The sequence below is a fragment of the Sinocyclocheilus grahami genome, unplaced genomic scaffold, assembly GCF_001515645.1.
Source record: "Sinocyclocheilus grahami isolate Dianchi unplaced genomic scaffold, SAMN03320097.WGS_v1.1 scaffold52.1, whole genome shotgun sequence".
Lineage (NCBI taxonomy): Eukaryota > Metazoa > Chordata > Actinopteri > Cypriniformes > Cyprinidae > Sinocyclocheilus > Sinocyclocheilus grahami.
In genome coordinates this window covers 2247869-2260629 of record NW_015505231.1, presented here as the reverse complement: position 1 = coordinate 2260629, position 12761 = coordinate 2247869, and the positions used below count along the sequence as shown (strand labels likewise).

The 12761-nt window shown below is 34.9% G+C and overlaps 1 protein-coding gene across 1 annotated transcript in view; it reads left to right on the top strand.

Moving 5' to 3' along the window:
* pcxb (pyruvate carboxylase b) overlaps window positions 1-12761 on the top strand; it is a 215090-nt gene that overhangs the window by 65374 nt on the left and 136955 nt on the right. The gene's annotated exons all lie outside the window — the stretch shown is intronic.

The following is a 12761-nucleotide window of genomic DNA, read 5'->3' as shown; positions in this document are numbered from 1 at the left end:
GGGGGGGGGGGGGGGGTATTTTAGCGCCTCCATCTCTCACTCATAGCAAACTAAAGGTTGGAGAGGTCATGGTTAAGGAAAAGTAATCAGAGAAGGAATGTCATTCCAGAGCAGAAGCAAATAGTCAGATTTTGATGACCAAGACAAACATGTTTTTTTTCTATGAATTAACTTGCATGGATTATTTTTCACCTCGATACTAGCAATGTGTGCAAAAAAAGTCAATTTTGAAGTACACCATCATTCAAAAGCTTAGGGTCTGTAAGATTTTTATTTATTTTAATTCATAGGTTACCTTTATTCAGCAAGGAAGCATTAAATTGAAGACATTTCTATTTCAAATAAATACTCTTTATTTTTAGTAATATTAAATATAATATAACAATAAAATTAATAAAATTAAATACTGCTACTTTTTATTCATCAAAAATTATCAACTTTTTATGCATCGTTTTTTTACTGGGGGATTTTTACAGTAGGTTTAAGTTCTTTTTTAAAAGCTATCTGTGAAAACCCACACTCAGTGGATTTGTTGCTTTGTTACAAATTTGCTGGATTTGTTACAATGTTAATTAAAATGTCTAAGAAAACCCTCTTAATATCTGAGATATTGTGCTCAGAAGACATTAAATAAAAATGCCTAAAAGCCTCATTGATAGTGGAAAAACACAGATACGCAGAGAAGTGTGGTCTTGTGTGTTCTGGACTGAAAACTCTAACCAAGAAATAAACATTTAATGCGTGCTCACACACACATATTTCAGGTTGTTGGCTACTGAATGGCTCCTGAAGGAGACTGATGAAAATTACATCAGGGGTGGCTTTCAAAAATGAATAATACTGTATGAGAAAACACTTTTTTTATTTATTAATTTTTTGAAAATTTTATTCATGGCTCATCCATCAAGGGAATGTTCCATCTTATCTGACCTTTACCATTTTCTGTCTCATATCTTCTTGATTGCACTGAATGACAGGAGCAAATAAATAAACACCTTTATTAAAAAGTAAGTCACACCATTGGTAAAGCCAGAATCTGACATGTTGAACATGTTTGCAAGAACCACAGTGTTTACACTTTTTGGGACCGGTATAACATTTGTGAAAATGCTTTTATTTTTTTATTTTTTTTGCATTTTAAAAAAAGTATGTTGTCAGCATAATCATTTAAAAAACATAATTTGCTGCATAAATTGAAGCAGGACGATCAATTTCCCAAATTTACTTATTTGATTAGTGACTACAAAATAGTGCAGAATCTGAAATATTACTGTTATAACGTTACATATTTGTTTATATTAATGTCACTACAACCTTTTGTTTATTGCAGGTTTAACTGAACCAGTGTTAATTTTGACAGGCATTTTTGATTTAGTCTTAAGGTCTCTGCACATTGAGTCCGAAATTTTCGTATGCATTTTTTCGTATTCGAAATCCTAAAAATTCGGCACGCACAGAAACCTTGCACACTGAGTCCAATGCGTATTAATTAATCCGTTTCGAAAAAATTCGCAAAACAGCACTAAATGGAGTCTTCAAGCAGTGAGGATGATTTTGTTGTCCTCTCGCTTCTTAAAAAAATAAAAAGAAAGGAAATATTGGATCCATCCAATCCTGAGATATAGAAAGGACAGAGAGTTCTCCCTCAGGAGCAGCGGGATTATCCCGGGCGATTCAAAGTTTACTTCAGGATGTCACTGGCTCAGTTTGATGCTTTTGCTAGCGATACTAGAGCCACATATTAAAAAGAAGACCACCAATTTCTGTGAACTCAGTGTGCAAGGATCTATATACAGTGCTTTGTGCTGTGAGACGAAGTGGATGAACTTGACAATTGCCATTCTGGACTTTGGCGTTCGCTTGTACGGTGGCTCTGAACTGTCAAAACACCTCTCAAAATGCTTGCGACGGATGCGAAAAACAGAAAAAAATCGAACCCGATCCAAATTTTTTTATGACCAACGAATATTTCGGAGGCAGTGTGTAAACGTGATTGACATAACGTGAGGTCGTATAAATTTTTTTACAATTTTCGGACTCAGTGTGCAATGACCTTTAGTCTTTATCTTTCCTAGTTTTAGTCGACGAAAAGTCATTGCATTTTTGTCAACTTTTAGTCATTTAGTCATTGTCAAACTGCAGTTACCAACATTTATTTTGGTAGCTATTTTATATGTAGTTTTCAAACGAAAATAATCATTAATTCTTCTCTCTTTAGACCAGATCAATTAAGCTCATGAAAAATTTGAATCAAGGATTGAATTTGGAAAAACTTGAATAAATGACAATTTTCATTTTTGGGTGAACTATCCCTTTAACAGTAAGTGAAAAGGGAGAAACTTGTAAAAATTATAGTTGTTCATATATATATATATATATATATATATATATATATATATTATAACAACCTTAACCACATTAAGTGTAAGACTGCTATAGGTCTGATTTTTAAGGAAGGGAACTGCCAACTACATAGATATAATCTAAACCAGGTATAATTCACATAAGACAGTCAGCCAATAAAAAAAAATTGTTTTTGCAATTTTTTATAAACCAACCATCAAACAAACAAATGAGAATGTTAGAAAGAAACAGACTGAACGAATGTAGGGAGGCTCAGCTGTAAATGGGCTTCACGGACTGGGAGACCTAAGGGCCAAAACAAAAAAACAAAACAACAGAAATACAGCCTGATATCAAGCCAGTTGTAACAACAGTGCATGAGTTGAAATCAACATAAAAGCCTTATCTGATATAGTCCACTGATGCAAGATACAGTCCAGTAAAGATGGCGATAATGGTCTTGAACATAGAATAACTCCAATCCAAGAAGAATAAATTCCATATGTAGGCAACTCCAAAAAAACAAAGTTACATCTTTACAATCCTCGTGCATGAGATCCAAGAGATCCACAAGGTGAAGTAAAGATGCAGTTCATGGATGAACATCATCTTGTGAACTCCAAGCAATGATTGGTAACCATACCACTGCTCGTAGCAATAAAGAGTCCTTCTACAATATTAGACAAACTTAACATTAGCAGTGATGCCATTCTATAACAATCTCATACCATATAGAAAAAGCATGTAAATTGATTACAAACCCATACAAAAACCACCCCAAAAATGCATAGAATAAATGAAGGGAAGAAAAGAAAATACTCCTTAATTTGATTGAGCTTAAAACCCAAAGTTTCCCAATCAGGACTCAAAGTGGTTTGTGCAAACACAGAAGGTAAGCCATGCTTCCTCTGCCCCACAAATCTGTCTTGCTCTACCACACACCTGGGTAGATACCATACACTACAGTCTCATGGTGCCTCGGATGGTGTGTAGTAATATTACACTCAGTCAGAGAAGACATGGCAACAGGCCTGTGCCTGTTACATAATATATATATATACCGACCCGAATATAAGACAATGTTTTTTTTCTTGGAAGTACATCTGAAAAAACGCGGTCGTCTTATATTCAGGGTCTAGACTTTGACATGTCAATAATACACCCACAACAAAAAGTGGCGCCAAATACGCATAAAACGAGTGTGCCATGAAATACGTAATGTAATGCGTGTTGTAAAGATCGCGAGTAAAAACTAAAGAAAAAGAAAACCTTACAACTGTATGAGTCGTGACTGTCACGTTAGCCTGATGGGACCAAACTCTCTTTGTGATTTTAAAACGTAAGACAGTACCCAGATTTGAAGACTACAGTAAGATTTAACTTCTACTGTTAATAAGATTTTGGTAGGCTACTATTAGACGGATAGCCTAAATGTCCTAATTAATATGGGCTACCTGTTTTTTTTTTTTTAAAGTGTATATTTTTTTTATGTGATTGTTGGTACATTTTACCAGTTTTTACCATACTTTCAAAACAAAAATTAAAATAGGAAAAATATGCAATATGAAAATAATTGAAGACAAAATGTGTTTTACTGAGAAAAAACAAGATTTGGCTTTTAAAAAGCCTTTTTCCAAAAGGTACAAGGAAAAAGGGGGGCAGAATAAGACAATAAGACAAATACGAAAGACATACAAATTAAACTTTTTCAGATACAGTAGGTTTACTTAACATATTTATTTAACATCTTTTGTTGGTTAACATTAATGACACGGATAGGTACTTAATTAGGAATGCTGTCCCTTTAAGACCGAAGGCATGAATGTAATATTGACACACGTTCAGTTTTCACCCACTTGTTTACGTTCACTTAATCCATAACCGACTGTATTTACGTGAGATACTCTACACCAGTGATGGGCAAACTTGGCCCTTCCAGGCCACTTTCCTGCAGAGATTTGGTTCAACCCTGATAAAACTCATCTGCCTGTAGCTTTCTAGTAGTCTTGAAGACAATGATTAGCTGGTCAGGGGTGTTTGATTAGAGTTGGAGCTAAACTCTGAAGGAAAGTGACCTGGAAGGGCCAAGTTTGCCCACACCTGCTCTACACAATAGACATTTGGACTGCTGTGTGTGTATTTGAGCACTGAGCACTACAGCACTGATCACGCGCTGTATATGAGAACTGAAGAAGTGGAGCGTGTGCGAGAGGGATAACTTCTGTTAGCGCGATTCCGCCTATACTAACTCACTAGTTAATCGACAACGAATTGTGACTCCCGGGAAAAATGGGACGTCTGGTCACCTTATCCCTACGGGTGCTGAGGCCATTGTTTCAGACCGCTAGTTCACATTTTGGTATCCACTGTGGCTGCCATACTGAGACTAGATATGCAAACGCCCCTTATTCGATTGCAATCCAATGACAGGGACGCACTTTTTGAAGGATAAGACAGTAGCCTATAGGATGTATTTTGAATGTCCGATAGTCCTCAAATAACATTATAGTCCCATCTCGTCTTGTTAACGAAGACGCGGCATATATTTAATCACAGTTTTTATCATCAGATATTAGTTTTAGCTCGGCAACATCTCGTCTTAGTCACAGAAAAAATTTTCGTTAACGAATATTTTTCGTCATCGTCTTCGTTGACGAAATTAACACTGAACTGAACAAAATCACAGATTTTCAGTGTGATTTCAGACTTTTGGATCCCACTGTAGTTATGTCTGTAGCTACTACATACTGAACTTGCGTAGGAGAAAATGTTTCAACATTGCTTTCCCTTTAACTCTAGAGCAATCTGTAGTTGTGATTTTTCTTGTCCAAAAGTATTTTGTGTTTTTCTTGATCTCATAACAGTCCTTTGCTATTGCTGCTTCTCTCTCTCTCTCTCTCTCTCTCTCTCTCTCTCTCTCTCTGCTCGTCTCTTTATCTCTCTCTCTCTCTCTCTCTCTCTCTCTCTCTCTGCTGGCCTCATTGTCTCTTTCATGTTGTATTTATTACTTGAGATTTTTTTTCATCATTATCCTATTATCTCCTGAATGTGTTTTCTGACTCATGAGTATGGGGTGGCAGATAAAAGCGGTAAGCCAATAATTAATGCTTCTGTGAACAGCAGGCTGAGGGTGAAACCCAGATGAAATACAAGAGCTAGAAAATAGAGGTAAAAGTAAGCTTATAGGAAACATGGATTTGTCCCCTCAGTACATACAGTATGTGCTTTTCTATCTGTGTGCAAATATTGTGTACACCTTTTCGGTCAGATATGCAGAAGTATGCAGAGGTGTGTATGTGTGTTTGTTTGTGGGAAGGATGTGGCTTCGACCGCTCAAGGTCAGCCCGGCGTTAAAGGCTCATTAACACATTCCTGCTGATCGTTGATTGAGTATTGAGTGACATGTGTCCTCTCTGACCTCTTCGATTTGAACAGCACATGCTTGACCTGGACCTGTGGTGAGTGGCTATCTATATTGAGAATAAGACAAGTAAGCAATATTTGCTCATTGCAAATTTCCATGACCCCTGTTACTGAGTGCTTAATTTTAATCCTGACTTAAAATAACATGCATGTAGTGCAATAACTATGATTATTTTTTTTACATTCAAATAATCACAGTACATTACATTACATTTTGACTTCATTGTGTACTTTTTTGCTGTACTTTAGCTTTTTTCAGGCTTTCATATGTCTCAGAGAATTAATCGCAATCTTACCTTCTCTCTTAGTTACTCACCCCTCCCTCACTCCTTTTTGGCATGTAAGACATTAGATATTCTACACCTCACATGTTCTCAACTTCTCGCTCGTTGTCTCGGCTCAATAGCAGTGGCAGACATTAATTATGAGTTCGCAGTTTGAAAATAAAGTGATGCCTATAGGCAAAAAAAGGCATGTGTGTTTTGTAAGCAGATCACAGGTGAGAGCATGTACGAATATTTACATTACAGAAATGTATGTAGCTGCTGACACCAGTAGTGATTGCTTGTGTCTTTGTTCTTGTGTGTGAATTGCATGCTGGGGCATTCATCATGAGTGGACATTCACCTCGTTGTAATTTTGGGATTGTTGTTCTAGACAAGCTTTGCTAAATTATTCCTATGCATCTGTGGATAATTATGCAGAAATCTACACTGAATTTACACAATAAAAGTTCCACTCAGGTTCAGTCTCACTGGTGCATTAAACCACAACAAGAGAACGAGTCTAAGCAGAATAGTAGATAAGATAAAAAAGCATAAGGATAGATTAATCTGATATATGGTGCTGCCACTGACACAGTGCCCTGTCCTGTTTGTTACAAATGAAATTGTCATAGGGGAATAATTATTATTATTATTACTATTATTATTAGTAGTAGTAGTAGTAGTAATAGTTGTCAGGGTTATGGACCTGTCTGTGTGTGTTTTTGCTCCCTGTGACCCAGTTTCTGTCTCCCGTTGATTGTGTTAATTTGATTCCAGGTGTGTCTAGTTCTTCCCCCAATTATCCTGTGTTTAAAAGCCCTAGTCCTTTCAGTGTTGGTCGGTAATAGTTGTCAGGGTTATGGACCTGTCTGTGTGTGTTTTTGCTCCCTGTGACCCAGTTTCTGTCTCCCGTTGATTGTGTTAATTTGATTCCAGGTGTGTCTAGTTCTTCCCCCAATTATCCTGTGTTTAAAAGCCCTAGTCCTTTCAGTGTTGGTCGGTTCTGAATGTCCTTCCATGTGTTCCTATGTCTCCTACGGTCCCCTTGTGATTGGGTTATTAAAAGACTGAGCTATTGAAGAGCTCCTTGTTTCCTCGTTCCTTGCTCCCCGGTTGTGTTGTGACAATAGTATTAGTATTACTATTATCATAAAATTGCAAAATACAGTTAAATGTCTGGAGATAAATGGGTCATTGTATGTAAATGTCCATTTTTCTGTCCCTAGCTTTTAAAGAAATATTACACTCGAAAAACAGTTTTTTTATATATATATATTTTAATGAAACAATGTTATTTGAACAATTACACCTTCTTGAGCCATCAATGTGGCAATATTTGTTTTTAATTAATTATATAGAATTCCAAGCACCACAAAACTGCTCGTCCCCACAGCCATGTACAGAGGGGAAATGCTTTATTTTAAGGTCAAAAACAGGTTTTTCTACCATTTAAAATACAATAATGTAGTCATAACTACCAAATATATGATGTAAATGACATAAAAAAATGCCAAATAAATATTATAAAATATATAATGAAAGTGTCACTGGTGTTATCATTTAACAAAAATAATTTATTTTGAAATACAAACCACATTGATAACATCACTTGACTTCCTTCCTCCTGTTTCCTGAAGATCTATGAAGAAAGGCCCATGTTAAGTCCACTGTCTCTTTCATTTATCAGAAATGTTCTCATTTATCTCATGATTTCATATGAAGCTTTTAGTTGAAGTCACTGGGATCCAGAGGCGGACAGTAACTAAGTACGTTTACTTGAGTATTGTACTTAAGTACACTTTTTGAGTATCTGTACTTTACTTTACGAGTATTGTTTTTTCTGGGAACTTATGACTTTAACTTCACTACATTTGAAAGACAAATATTGTACTTTTCACTCCACTACATTTCTATCAGGGTCCTCGAAGTAGAAAGTCGTTACTATGTAGCAGCTTTGAAAGTCAGTGGGTGATTTTTTTCTTCTCTAAAACGTGACTTTCTTTTTTTCAGACAGTTTATCAGTAATCACTCTTGTAGGGCTACATTCGCACTGCACAGACCGTTCTGTGTGTGACATCAAAGTACAGCGAGAGTGATTTGACAGCATTTTTTAAATTTTTGTTTTGATGTTAAATAAGTCTTGCTGTTAAAGCAGTGCTGCTGTTGTAAAGTTGTAAAGCTACAATTGTATTGCTGGGTTTTAAAGCAGGTTTGATTTTGTTTCTTCTTTATCAGTCTGTATTTACAGGATTTCACTGTCCACTCTGTTCAAATGTGGATGAATGGCTACACATAGATGTGTGCACACTGTCAGAGCTGTGTGAGATCACTACCATCCTGCTTTTGTGGGGGTGGGTATAGGGTGTTAAATTTTTTCCCCATAGGTTTTAAATGTTCTAAAAGCTCTTTATTCCAAAGATACTACAAGCTAGTCAGTTTATTCAGTAGGTGTAATGTTTTCTAAGTTTCTTCAGAAGTATTGCAAGTATTACGTACAACAATAAAAAATATGTGCATTGACATAAAAAAGGAAATTTACTCTTGGTACCTAAGGACTTTTAAAAGCAAGTACTTCTGTACTTTTACTTAAGTAGAAATCTGTCTTTACAACTTTTACTTGTAATGGAGTAATATTTGACCAGCAGTATCTGTACTTTCACTCAAGTAATGGAGTTGTGTACTTTGTCCGCCTCTGCTGGTATCATGGTATGACCTACTTTATTGTAAGGGAATTGTAAAAAAAAAATTGAATACAAATGGATTAAACTACTTAATTTAGTGAGTATACGAGTATGGTTTGATACCTTGCAGCAGACATTTTGTAAAATGCATTTTTCATGAAAATTGTCACTGGTGTTACCTTCCTTATGGGTAACACCAGTGAAGATCAGTTTATGTTTATGTCTTTTACTAACTGCTTTCACTAAATGCCAAATGAATGCCAAATGTAACAATTTAGTCTCATCTAATATTTATAGTTGAAGAATAAGGATCTTTGGTCTAATGTATGTCACTGGTGGATTCATTGTGTCACTGGTGTTACCATGTTTTTTTTCTGTCACATTAAATAAAATGTGTCACATATGGCATGATAATAATCTTACATCCATTGAATTTTGCTACACTCGAGAGTTAAGATTTAAAGGATTGCATCATTACTTGTTTGTAACAGTTTTTTTCCCAAAATATTTTCATTGTTATAAGAAATACATGGTTGCACAAATGAACTAACATCATTCAATCACACTTTTAACAAACCTGATTAAAATAAATAAAACATAATTTCATATTTGTTGCATTATCATTATTTTTCTCCAACTCTGACTACATGTGCTAAAAAAAAAAACGAGAAATAATATTTCATAAAATACTCTAAAATTGCCAAAGAAGTAAGGTAACACCAGTGACAAAAAAATGGTCTTTAAATAAATGCACAAAAAATCATTAAGCTGTCATTTATGTGTATTCATAAAGTCAAAAAGTAATCTAATAATGTTGTCTAAGATTAAATGTTAAAAAAAGAAATACGTTTAAAGACATCTTGCCATACCAAAAGTGGATATTTCTGTAGAATGACCCAAATATTTATGACTAAAAAATTATCCTGCCATTGGCAAAACATTAATTGTGGACCTGTGTGTGAGGAAAGAAAGGCAAACTACAAAAAATGCTTTTAAATGAATGAAGATGTGTTTATTCAAGCTTTCAGTAGAAAAGTATTGCTTAAAAGTTTTATAACAAAATTCAGCAAAATATTTTTAACTCCTTTTCTACATTATCTGTGCAGCTTTATTCATGAGCACCTCCTGCTTGTCCTCTCACAGTTATTTATTTGATTTTGTTTCTCATTAAAAAGAAAGCAAAAGTAAGAATCACTATTAAAGTGGAATGCCTTACGGCCATTGAAATTAAAGGTATCTCTGAACTCAGACTTGCTTTGGAGATTCACACGCTCAGAGACCACAAAAAGATAGAGAAGGAAGGATTCACTAAAAATAAATTGCACCCACTGATAGTTCCATTTAGTTTGTATGCACTATTTACAATGCATTTAGCATCTATTTCACAAAAGGAATTATAAATTAATTAATCAGGTAGCAAATAACAGTGCATGCATGCACAAAAATTGTGCTAAATGCAATTTGCATCAGTCTTGTAGACTGGTTCTGATCTAGAGATGTCATTGACCGCTGTAATATGGCATACTTGAGACTAATTATCACTGAATTAATTACTGCTGTCATAGTCAACAGTGTTCACAAACATATATAAATAGTTTCATTTACAATATTACTAACTTTTGAATAATCTGTAATAAGTGCAACGTTTACCCTGAAAAGAATGCCAATTTCATGGCACTATTTGCTCCGAGTAAACAGTCATTATTTGAACTATATACGAAAATATCGAAATAAGACAATAATAGACACATAGATAATAAGAAAAATGCAGTTGCAACTTTTAGAGAATTTAGTGTCATTTTAGTATGGATTGCATATGATTAGTGGAAACGTTTTTGAGCTGAAATGCATGCAGTGGCAAAAATTATTTAGTGAATTCACTCACATTCTTCTGGACAAAAAACAGCTGTATATTTTCTGGTCACTGTTTAAAAAAAGATGTTTCCAAAATTGCATTTCCTTTCATCCAGAGTTGTTCTCAAATTTATTTTTGTGGGTATAATCAGTATATTTTCATCCCATCCACATCCCACATTTTTGGTAGGCACGGATAATGAGAGAAAAAGCTATAAACAGAAACAGGCTGAAAAATAATACTTTCATTATAGTTTAATGTGCTGGGGCTATGGGGCTGTACTCAACCTGCTGGGGCTATGGGGCTGTACTCAACCTCCAGAAGAAAACTAAGGATTATTATCTGGGTACTCCACAAGATTAGATAAGATTATTGTGGTGTTCTGCTTCGCTACGGTTTGGACTCTTGCCCTGCTTAAATTTACAGTTGGTTGCTTAAATTCATGTGTTGAAATGCTGATAAGATATTCACTTTGTCTGGAGATATATAATTGTAAATATGCATAAAAATAGTTTTTGGGCTGCTGTACATGTTTATGTATGTGTCAGTCTCCGTAGAATGTTATGAGATTCATCCTGATTCTGTGTGAGTATCTACAGCATTTGTGAGTTTGACAATATTTGTATGGGTCAATATTCCCCAGTTCACACTTTGACCTATTCTAGTTTGTCATGCATGCTTTTTGATCCACACTTCCCAAAATACACAAGCACACCGACACTAGACCTTTGAATATATATCAGTAGTTTTTATACTAATATAGTGATATTTACTATGCCCTACCTCTCTCTCTCTCTCTCTCTCTCTCACTTGCTCTCACACATACATTTGTTTTCTTCTTCTCCTTTCACATTCTCTGACAGTAATGTACATTGCTAATGTACTGTACTTCCTTAGTTCCTTTGTTCAATAGCAGGTCATGTCCACTATGTGTGTGTGTGTGTTATATTCACCCTTAGATTTTCTTTCAATTAACTAGGCCATTATCTAGTTGCATTACAGTCCACTAGTTTTGTGTTTACCTGGACCATTAGCAAACATTAATTCCTCAGTTGACCCGGGACCAGACTGCAACCACTGTGGAATAAGAACAGCTCTGCGCAAAAGAAAAGATCTCTACTAATGCTTAATTAATACACATAGTAAATCAGTCATCAACATTCATTTGTAGATTAAGCAAAAAATGCAAATAGACAAAGAAGAAAATGCATTCAAACGTAAGACTTTAAATAGTTCAACCTCACATTCAGACGGAATTTCCATATCTATATCTATGTATATGCCAATTCCATTTGAATGCGAGCAAACTATTTAAAGTCTTTGAAAACAGGTTTGAAAACAGTTTCATTCTAATTGTATTTGTTTCTAGAATGTAGCTACTTATATACATAGAGAGAGAGAGCTACATTTCTATCTGTCTGTCTGTCTATCTATCTATCTATCTATCTATCTATCTATCTATCTATCTATCTATCTATCTATCTATCTATCTATCTATATATCTACATATATATAGATAGACAGATAGAAAAATCTCTGAATAGCTTATGTGCTTCTGCTGACATTACCCTATGCTACTGTTGACAAGTAGAAGATCTATACAGGTGTTGTATGTTAAATGCTTGACAGCATGCAGTTTTGCGCTTATTTTTGATATTTTCATGCCAGATCATTAGCACACCTCCTGTGTTTCAAAGAAATGTCAAAGCAGCTTCTTAACCACCATACACTTTACATCCAACTAAGAACATAAAATAAATTTTTAAGTCTTTCCCCTCTCTCTCTAAATAAAATTTGATGTGGTTTATCAACTTTGTTAAACAGCTTAGCTATACAATTAGCACAGTTCCTGTCAGCTAAAATAGCAGATCGCTTTAGTCCTTGAAGTGATTTGCTAGATCCTTTTTTTGAGAGCAAGGTATTTGTGATTAATGCTTTTCGAATAGCCATTTTAATTCATTTAATGTAATTCTACATGATTTTTTTTTCAAACTCTGAATCAAGTCTGAAAGACTTTAATCAGGTGAATTAAGGAAGGATTGATTTGGATTATTAGAAACTGTGTCTCATTGACAATCAATATGTCTACATCATAATGGATTAAAATGAATCAAAGCAGATTGCTTGATATTGGTGTGAGTGCTAAGTGGGCAACCTTCTTTCATGGATAAACATTTCAAAAGGAAGAAGATC